The 11,048-nt window shown below is 41.6% G+C and overlaps 1 protein-coding gene across 1 annotated transcript in view; it reads right to left on the reverse strand.

The window, feature by feature from the left end:
* Positions 1 to 2,219, reverse strand: part of AFAP1 (actin filament associated protein 1) — a 114,953-nt gene extending 112,734 nt beyond the window's left edge. The window contains exon 1 of the mRNA XM_042053488.1: positions 2,067 to 2,219. The gene's annotated coding sequence lies outside the window, so the exon portion shown is untranslated. The remainder of the gene's footprint in view (positions 1 to 2,066) is intronic.
* Positions 2,220 to 11,048: the final 8,829 nt, after the last annotated feature.

The following is an 11,048-nucleotide window of genomic DNA, read 5'->3' on the forward strand; positions in this document are numbered from 1 at the left end:
TTTTAAAATAGTGTGAGTGGTTGATCTATTGAAGTGCTACATTTTACCCCCTCCTTGTTAGCACTGTTTTGATACTGCAATTTCAACCCCACAGACCTTCCAAATCCATTCATCTAAAAATCTACCCAAGACCCAGGAACACAACACAACACTTTGATTTTGCTGACAAATTTCCTAGGAAACGCCGAACAGTACCACATGTCACCAAAGGCAGTGAGTATCTGGTCATTGTTCTGTTTGCAGGCTTGTCACTGCAATCACTGGCTGACACACAAAGAAAACTGTAGATGCTTCTTTTTCTAATTCATTTCAAATTCATCTTAAACCCATCTAGAGCCCTATAGCCCCAGAAAGACAGGATGCTCTCCCTCTGCCTCTAACGTAGCATTTGCTCTTCTTCCACACCAGCTCCAAAAGGAAAAATGGTTTGTTTAAAACAAGAAAGTAATTGTGCAGTTCTTCCCATGGAAACCACCAGGAGGCATAAGGGATGACGGAAGAGCACCAAGTGCCCATACAGGACAGCACTGATGGACAGATCCATCTGACTGCCAAGCTGTTCCCTTGTGCCCCTGCACTGACCATTCTCAGAAAGGCAGACAAAAAAAGCTTCATAAGACTGTTATTTTCATGAATGAAAAGGGTGGCCCTATGACACTTGGAGCAAAGAGTGGCAGAGCACCTGCAAGGGTGAGACACTAGTTATGGAATAATCATTAATTGTTATGGATACTTCTGAGAACTGAACCAAGATGTGTTGTGACATTTTTTCCCCATGGAACAAAACAAAGAACTGCACAAAGAACAGCAGAATCTGTCATCTTAGGAAGACCTGGACTGAAGTATATTATTTAATTGTATCTCTCTGGCTTTGAGATTTATCATTTCATAGTTGGATCTCAGCCGTAAAGTTCAGTCATATGATAAACAGAACAGGCACACCAAGTGTTTGCATCAAACTGATCATATAGGATACAGAGGGGAGATGAGCTAAATACTTCTCTGTTCCTGACATGTGCCTTGTCTTGCCTTACAGAGTGTGCATTTACTCATTTGCACTGTCCTTTAGGGCAGGTGAATGCCTGGGTTGCCGAGGGATGCTTGCCTGAATCCACTCACCTCCTGCCACTCCAGAGCTTTCAGGTTATTAAGCTTATGGCCATTTATCTGGCTCTTTTGCCGCCCATTATTTTTCTACCGCCTAAATCTTTGGCAAGTTTCCTCTAATCCCCCCCACACAAGACACATACCGCGCACAGAAAGGACAAAATTGAGTTTCCAAAAAACCTCTCAGTGGAACAAATCGAACCACGTCGCTGTGACCTGTCCCCCCCAGCCTCCAATGGCAGGCTGCTCCTCAGCTCGAACCTCCGTTCAACAGGAAATCAAGGAGGGGGTCGGCCCGGGAAGCCAACGGGATGGATCTGGAAAGATGGTTCTGTTCGCCTTTGCCCTGACTGACTCCGGGACTGTAACATGATGCAATCACTCGGCTATGATGACACAGGATCAAATAGCCAAGCCTGTAGGGAGACCACCTCTGCCCACCCCAAAAGGGAGAAAATAAGGAAGCTCGCCGCGGTACAAAGCAGCAGCGCGGCCGCCTGGCCGGTGCCTTTCCCGGGAAGGGATGCGAATTTCGGGATGGCGGACAGAGGGCTTCGTTCCGGAGGATCTCGGCCGGGTTTCTGCTCTTTCAAAGCCCGGGCAGGGGCCGCCCCGCGCTCGCTGCCGGGGAAGCCGCCGCCGCCCGATAACCGGGCTCCCTCCCAGCTTTTTCCATGTGCTGCTCCCGGCCAAGAAAACGAGTGAGACTTTATTAATTTTTTTTTTTTTTTTAATTTTTATGTCCTTTTTTTTTTTTTTTTTTTCCCCCAGTAGGCTCACAGCTTTCCTAGTACGGGGCTGCCCGGAGCAGCAGAGGAGCAGAGGCTGAAAAAGCCCATTTCTGAATCCAGCCCTTCCCCTCCCTCTTTTTCTCTCCTGTGCTCCCTCTCCGCCCGCGGAGCTCGGCAGGGATGCTGCCCGGGGCGGGCGGCGAGCGAGCGGGGCCGGAGCCCTCCTACCTTTGCGGCCGTCCTGCGGCGGCTGCCGGCACAAAGCGGCCGAGCGCGGCTCCTCCCGCGGCTCCTCCCGCAGCCCCGCTCTGCCGCGGAGCGCAGCCAGCGCCGCGCCGGGAAGGGACAGCGGGGAGGGGACAGCGGGGAGGGGACAGCGGGGAGGGGACAGCGGGGCGGGAGCAGCGGGGAGGGGACAGCGGGGCGGGAGCAGCGCCCGCTCCCACCGCCCCCGGGCCCGGGCCCGCCCCGCGGGGAGGGGACAGCGCCGGGGCGGAGCCAGCGGAACAAAGGCCGGGGGCCCCCGCAGCACCCCCTGGGTGCAGGGCAGGATGGGGCGGGTGTGCGCAGCAGCTCCGGGGCAGGGGCGGGTGAGCCGAAGTGCTCCTTGCGAGGCAGATGCTGGCAGATCAAACCTGGGCTTATTTCCCCAGAGAAAAGCCTCCCTGGAGTCGGAGTTGTTCCCCGAGCCAATGCTGGAATACTGCGATACGGGAGCCTCAGTGCAGCCCATGCCCTCCCTATTCCTGCTCAGCAGTGACCTGGGCACTGAACAGTGGAGAAGTAACGTGGATTTGGGGATAATAAGCATGTCGGCGTTTATCTAAAATTTAGGCTCTTTTGTTAAAATGGTGTAAAAGCATGCAAAGACTCAACATGGATTTAACACCAGGTTCAATCATCTTAGTTTAGCTTGATACAAGCCGTATTTAAATCAAGGTGAGACTAAGGTTTATATTGATTAAACCTGCAGGCTTCAGTTTGTAACAAAATTGCTGAACCAGAGCAAGCTTGTATATGAGCAACCTGGGTAAACATCTTCCAACTTTGACAAATTCATTTATTTTCCTCCCTGTCCATACAGAAGCTGGAAAGCTGAGGTCACAGAAGAATGTCACTAAAGGAAGAACATTAGTTAAGGCAACAATATTTAGTCCAGCTGGGTGTCAGAACTCCTGTTCTTGTTACTTCAACTCCAATAGTTGGATGCACAAGTGTGCTCTTGTGCAGAATATTTGGGGAACATGGTACATGCAAGTGCATAATTCTGTACAAGCTTGTAGCTTACTTTGTACCTTAGAGTATGCAACTTCTTAAGCACCTTAAATTTTGATGAATAAAATTTGGGTTGTTCTGGCCAGATGTGCTCTTCTGTCCTGTTTCATCATCCTCAGTCATTCCAACATGGTGGTACCCAAAGGAACAGGTTTAACCAGGGAAAATTCTATTTAGTCAGCATGTCAGTGGCCACTTAGGATATGCATGAGATCTCTGTACCCTAAAACAAGAGAGCTGAATTCACAGCCCAACCTTTTCAACAAATATTACTTCGCCTAAAATCTCACTTTCAGCTGTTCTCTTTCTTGTATGCCTTTGGGTATGGGCAGGGAAGGACTCGCCTACTGGATGAGCTATTACAGCAGCAGCCTGCTCCTACCTGCCCTTTTGTATTCTGCATGTTGGGAGTTGGCTTTGGAGTACTTTTTTTTTTTTTTTAAAGTGATTTTTCAGGCAATAATAAAGTGCTTAGCCGGTCTTGAAAAAATCAAGCTGTAGCACTTCTTCTCCACAGTTCAACTGCTTGCAGCTATTGCTCTCTTTGAGCTACTTAACTTGTATCATGACCTGTAAAATATGATCTCTAGGGAGAACAATCCAGAACTTTGGTGTTAAAGCACAGCCCTTGGCTGCTGCGCTGCATGCAGTGCAGTGAGCACTTCCAGGATTTGCTGCCTTCACTGCTGCTAGTTTTTCGGGGTTTTTTTAATTTTAATGCACACATCACATTAAGTAACACTTCAGCCTCTGCCTGCCCCAAGACGTGCTGTGATCTGTAAACAGGGTGCTTGGTTCTAGCAACACTTCAGAGCATTTCTTCCACAGAAATGTCGTGAAGAAGTTAGGAAGCTGATCAGCAAAGAAACACAGATGAGAGAGAGTCATCACAAGACCAGCAAGAAAATAAGCACTTTATGCCCTCTGTCAGATATGAAAGTGAGATAACTAAAGGGTTTGTCCTTAGGCTGTTGGAGAGATTGGCAAAGACTTCATGTCTTGTGGTGGGACTAAATAATGGGCCATCTATCATGGAGACGATCATCAGACAGCACAAGCTGTTCCTCATGGACAAGCTCTCTCGTAAGCTGAAGGGCTCAAAAGGACTTTTTTCTTATTTGAATTCTTTGTTTCCACAATGCTACACTTTAAAATGGCATTACTCCCCCACTTTTTAGTTTGGCCATATGCATTCCATAAGCTACTTCAGCTGCAAAATACAACTTAGTGATTCATTGCATTTCTTTCCCATGAGTCTTTAATGACATTACTTAAATACAAATTCTATTTTATAGAATTAAAAAGAACAGCATATAACTCACCTAGAACACGATATCATCAAAATAAATCAAGTGATTCCTAAGGAATTTCTTGCATGGAAACTGAAGTCACATCATTAATAGGAAATCTGTGGTCCACAGTAACTGTACGTCATACTTTGCACCCAATAAACTTCTAAAACTAATCATCTTTTAACACAAAGTAGCAGAAAGAAAATCTGTGTAAATGTCCCTATTTGAAATACATGTCCTCCAGCTTGAAAAAAACACTTTTTAGCTTTAAGACCAAATTTTCATGCAGTGCCCAAACCGTCTTTATTCTCAATAGTTCACTATAGAGTTCCACTCTATCAAGGGTAACTTTATTACTGTAGAAATAGTCTTCACAAGCTTTAGGTAGGACTTGGTGAAGCTTAGTCATAGGGATCACTTATCTTCCTGTAATCTTCTTAGCACTGGTTATCACAAAAAGAAAAGAAAAGAAAATAATCAGAGCAAAGAAAAATAAAATAATCAAGGAGTCCCAGCAGTGAGGTATCCAAATATAGTTGTTTACAAGACTGGGACTTTAACCATCAGATAATCTGTAGTGTGCTGAAATAGAAAAGTCATGACAATGACAGACCATGTTTATTATCTTTAGAATGTGCTTAAAAGAGTTATTTATGCATATTTTAAGATATTTCTTCCCTTGGAAAATCAACATTGGATGAAATCTGAGAAACACAGGCATGAGAAAAAAAAATCTCCACCCATTTGTTGTGATTTATGTCTTGTAAGCTACTCCAAGCAATTTGGATTTGGCTCACTTAACTAATGTAAAAAGGCAGGAAAACAGTACTTTGGGCATTTAGAAGTATGGGTCAGTTTTTAAAGATACACTCAATTCCACTTCAAATCTGCCTTGGACTGAGTCCATAACCTGACAACTCACTAGTTTAAGAGGCCCCAAAACCTCAGCAACATCCTGTTGAGAAAACAAGTGTAAGAAAACCTATTGGATGCTGTATGTGATGACTGGTATTCCCTGAAAGTCTTCTCAATACTTTTCAGAGAGACCTTTCAAGATGCCTGTACAAAAGTATGTTCTTTATTTTCAGTACCTAGAAGTGAAATCATAGCTGTAAGAAAAAGCCTGTATGTTCTTGTTATTTGGTATCAGAAAGACTGTAAAACAATTTGCCTATTTGGGTTGTTTTGGGGTTTTTTACTTTGTAAGGGTGGGTTGAGCAGAAAAAAAAAGCCTACAATTCACAAAATGTTGGCTTAATGTGAGCCTCCACAGTGCCCTGTGACACTGGTGCGTCAGGCAGGGGAGGTGAGGCTCCCTGAAGCAAGCCTTGCTGCAGCTGCCTCCTGACGTGTCCCACCTCCTGCCCTCACATTGTCTTGCCATGGGGGAATGGATGGTCTCAGGGAAGAGTGAAAAGCAGGCAAAAATTCTGTGCAATCTGTCAGGAGATGGGCTGACATTACAGCCATTGCCACTCTCTTCAGTAAAACATACTGATGATAGGATTTCAAAAGCAGCAGGCAAGTTATGGCTTTTTAGAACAGAAATCTTCTTCTGTTGCTTTGAAACAATAATTTTTCAGTAAGGAAAACATCAGTGTTTCTGCAGTTGTCTCAGGCACTCAAGGAATTTACAGACTAGGAATAAATGTATTTTACAAACAGAAAAAAGCTCTTGATATTGATGGGGTCTTTTTCCCTTTCTTCTCATATACTGTGATCCTGTTACAGCAGAATCTATTGTTATTAAGAACCTAATACTCAGCATCTTTTTAACTTTTTTTTAAAGAGTATCTTGTTGAAGTATCTTTTAAATGAATTATTTCTTCTTGGGTCCCACATAATTTCCAGGTCCACTGGGGCAAAAAGTAATTATATTTTAGATACACTTGTAAAATTTGTTTCATGAACCTTACAGTGCTGAGTACATACATGTCCCAAAAGGACTTCTTATACAGCAGAAATGCCTTTCTGCAGAAAGCAAATTTGAAAAAGTGGGCATTATAGAGACTTCAAGAGGAGGGATTATGCTGCTTCTCTACAATGCACAGGCCTCTCCTTACTCTCCACACAGGTCTTCTGTGTAACAAAACTACCTGCAACTGAATTCACAGAGATATAAGTACCTTAAATTAGGTTCTTGATTTTGAATCAGGGAAAAGGAGGGAATATATACCAAAGCACAATATACATTTTATAGAATCTTAATGTGCAGGTAAAAATAGTTACTTCCCACTTGTATACTTCTGTTTGAACTAAACATAAGCAAACAGTCCTTCCTTCTTGATTTCAGTTTTGGAAGAAATTCTATATAACCTGACCTTTGTGCTTTAGTGCAGGTACAAATGCCAGCGATTTCAGTGGGATTAGCATTTAGTTACTGACATTTTCAAAATACTATGCTAACATCCTTTTATTAAATGCATATCAAACCCTCAGAATCATTGAAAAGTAGCTCTGCCTTTGGGTATTACTAATTTGAAAAAAAATCCTATTCTTGTAATTTTAATTCTTGTAAATTTAAATTTTGTATTAAATTTGAATACAATGGGGGAAGATTTCCTCTAAGTCTTGCCTCCTTGTCCCTGCTTTCTTTGAATTCAAACAAGATTGGGCCAAAAATGGAATCTTATTGAAAGATAAGTTTTAGCTTCTATTCTGTATTTATATTGTCTCCTGTGCCATTTAAGTAATTTAATGAGTAAATTATTTCAGTACTTTATGATATTATTTTTATTGCACTATAAAAATAATCAGTTTTCATACTGAAAAAAAGGGATTAAGACAAAAAAGTGAAATTTGAAGAATTTGGTGCTTATACAGCAACTCATACAGTCCTCCAGGCACTTCCATTTGTCAAAAACTAATTGTCAGATGAAAAATGTCTACTACGAAATTGGGAAAAAATGGGGAGCTCAAAGTGTTTATGCTCCACCTCTGTAACTTGAGAGAATTCATTTTTTAAAGTCTGACTAGCAAAATGTCAAGTGACATGAAGAGTTTTAACCCCATTTCTCAAGTGAATTATTCCAGGTCAGAGAACTGAAAGGAAATTCAGACAGACCATTAACAACCTCAGTTGTTTAATTTGCTATCAATCATGAAGCCTTCTTAATTATCAGTTAATTGAAAAAAAAATTATAGTAGTAGTGTGAGAAATAATAATGACTCTTATGTCAGAGTTCAGAATCATGTCCACTTGGATGGAAAAAAATCCAGCACTTTGCAAGAGTGAGGTTAGGTTAAGCAAGGCATCAGCATAATGTAGATTTGTAGTAAAAAAGTCAAAGACATTCTTAGCTTTCTTCTTCCCCACCCCCCCCCAAAAAAAAAAAAAGAAAAGAAAAAGAGTAAGAGTTCTGACAATATGGCGAAAGGAAGCCTTTATTCTGTCAGACCAGTCCTGAACATAAGGTACAATGGGCTGAGAGAAATTTGCAATAGAGTTATCAAGGGCAAAGAAAGGTTTTAACCTTGAAAGAGATAAAAACCATTGCAATTTTTGTGGAGAGACGAGGTAGAGGATGTAATAAAAGAATGTATCTTAGCAAACAGAGAGAACAGGTCAACTGCAAATCATCCATGACACAAATGTAGTAAGATTTAATAACAGAAACCAATGGTACCCGGACTTGTAACAAAAGGCAAATATGTAATAGCTGGGACAGTAATGCCCAAATTATGATACATTTACCTGTGTGGGACACATTGCTTTTGCCTGGTTTTGGTTTCCTCCTGATTGCTCTGGAGCTGCTGCTTGTCCAGCTCGGCAGGGAAGGACTGGCTGGCCCCACCTGCTCGGGTGCTGCAGATGTCTGTCCAACCATTACAACATATGGAACCTACCTACTTAAAAATACTTGTGTGCACAGATGTCAAACACCAAGGGGAAGGAAGAAAATGTCCTAAATAATGAAAAGTAGCAGTATTTAGAACTCACTTCTCTGAGCTGTAACTCACAGAGATGGTGGTTGTGAGGGGGGGAGTAACAACCTGCTGCAATAACCCAACAAACTGCAGTTTGCTGTGGGTGCTTCATTACCTGGGAAGTAAACTACTGAGATCTTGCATTTCAAGGCCATGAACTTTTACTGAGTACCACCTTTTCTAACATGGCTTTTCACATACTAGAAACAGCAAGAAGGGATACAAAGACTCAAAAAGCTTGAGCCAGCCCCTCCTATGAGCCTTTAAGGATTTACCCATACCTCAGAAGCAGCTTGGATATGAAGAAGGAATGCAAGCTTTCAGTATAAAATTGCATGTACAAGAGAGTTGCATCTATCATTGCAATATTAAAAGCAGTCACCTTTTTTTCAGATACTCAAGTAAAAAACTGGTAGCTACAACCATGACCTCTCAAGGATTCACACTGATCAAAGGTCAGGTGAGGTCTTAGGAAGCTTATAAAATGACCCTGTCCTTTTCCTCACACACAAAACAAAGGGGCAAGAGAATATGAATGTAAGGACACTCTGAAGTTCATGCACCAGACAGACAGAAGTGCCTGGGATCTCATCTAGCTCATCTGAAAATAGTAGAACAGCGTTTTCATGCATATATGTGAAAAGGTTAGTAAAATTAATGGTCTGTTTTGGTCACACTTGGGAAATGTTAAATAGATGGCTCCTCGAAATCAAAATGCAGAATGTAAGAGCAGGCATCTCTCTTTGTCTGAATATATCTTTTTTGCCCATGTAAAATCAGCCTTGTCTCAGAGGGTTATTAGATTCCAGGTACTGTCTCACAACTATGTATTTTCTTGTTTCTGCAATTACAGGTTTCAGAGTTCTCCCCTGAACCACAAGGAAAAGAAATAGAAGAAGGTCAGACAGAAATGTTCAGCCTTCTCAGACAGCTGTAATGGTAACCTGGCATGCCTGGCTTCTTATCTGGAATTGTTGGTCAGATATTCCTTCAGCAACCACAAAAAAACATGTATTCCTTTGTCTCAAAGACTATGATGATGAAATGCTGGCTCTTTCATTGCTCAGTTTGAGACATGTCTTCTTTAAAATACATGAGGTGAGAATTAGGTCATACATAGGGTTGACACAAACAGCTGAGACATACAACTCAGATCCAAGAATGAAAATGAAATCTCTGACAGAATTCCCCTGCTTCTTGTACACATATCAAAATAAGTTTCTCTGAGAGCTATATTGATCCTTTTGAGCTGCATAGCCACATCCATACTTACCAAAATGCTGAAAGGCAGCATGTCCTTGAAAACAAGACTATAGAACAGTAACTTAATAACTCTAAAGAGCATTATCTGAAAAACAGACGATGATTTCTCGAGAGTCAGTTTTTTACTGCCAACACCAGACCACACTATCAGATGGAATATTCTGGCAAAGTCTTATCTCATTACTCTGAAATGCCTTTTCCATTTCATAATACTATATAAGATTAGCATATGGAACCCTATTAAAATAAACCTGAATATTTACTATGCACATGTAAGTGTATTCACATTTAATTAGACACTCAAAGTTCCTGAAAGAAAACTACATGACTGAAATTCCAATTAGCAATTTTTAAATGGGGAAAACATGACAGATTTTAGAAACAGAAATTTTGTATTCTCTGGTATACCATGGTCTAGTGTATGGAGTTTAGGTGATGTACAGACAACTTAGCAGTGAAGTAAATTACAATGCTACTCACTTTATCGACCTTTTACACTGGTATATTTGGCTGGTGCCAAATCCAGCACACAGTATCATACTGTAAACGTGAATTTAATGAGGCGAGAGAGCATAACTAAATAGGTCACTGCACCATATGACAGTAGATGTTTTAAATATAGAGTGATACACTGGCATGTATCATGTGAGAAAACAAACATCTTACCAAGCTGTGCCACCTTTGCACAGAACAGATGTCTACAGACCATTTCAAACTTTCAGGGAAATAAAATAAGGACACACAAGAGTACTTGTTCATCTAAAGTCAGCAAAGGTTTTGTGTATGGAAGCCAAAATTCCTTTCTGGTTTTGGCTGGTAGTAGGAACGCAAGTTGATAAACTGACTGTCTTCTAAAACATTTTTGCGTGTTTGGCATTGAATATGTGCCTGTTTAGTGAATAGTATAATGAGCACAAAAAAATTACTGTGTTAGGGCATTTTGTGAGATCTGTGCAACTCAAAGTACTTTCCTGACTGCTTGAAAGTGATTTGGTAACATGGTCTAAGAACTGCCAGTGGTTTTATGACTGGTATTCCACCAGCTTGGTAAAAACTGGCTTGTTTTCCCCAATAGACTGTAGGCATAGAATTAATTTCATCCAAGATTAGATAGCCTGCAGTGTATACTTCGGCACTGGGATTGCCTTTCTTCATATTCAGTGGACAGGAATATGATAGGGGCAATTCATCTCACATTTTGAACATTAGGATGTGAATGAAGAGCTTTTTTCTCTTCACTGACCATAAAAGGGAGCACAGAATGACAAAGGAACTTGTGAGCAAATATAGAAAGAGGGTGGGGTACAACTCCTTATACAGTGGGGCATCGTGATAAGAACTGATGCTTGTGAGCTAAAAAGTCTAGATGGGGGTATGTAAAACAAGAGTTGTACCAGACTTAGCTCAAGTAGGACAAGGACCTTCAAGAGACACTTTTAAGATGAACTGTCTC

Source organism: Corvus kubaryi, unplaced genomic scaffold, assembly GCF_017639235.1.
Source record: "Corvus kubaryi isolate FWS band 111438036 unplaced genomic scaffold, C.kubaryi_AGA036_p1.0 split1-131, whole genome shotgun sequence".
In the NCBI taxonomy this organism is placed as follows: domain Eukaryota; kingdom Metazoa; phylum Chordata; class Aves; order Passeriformes; family Corvidae; genus Corvus; species Corvus kubaryi.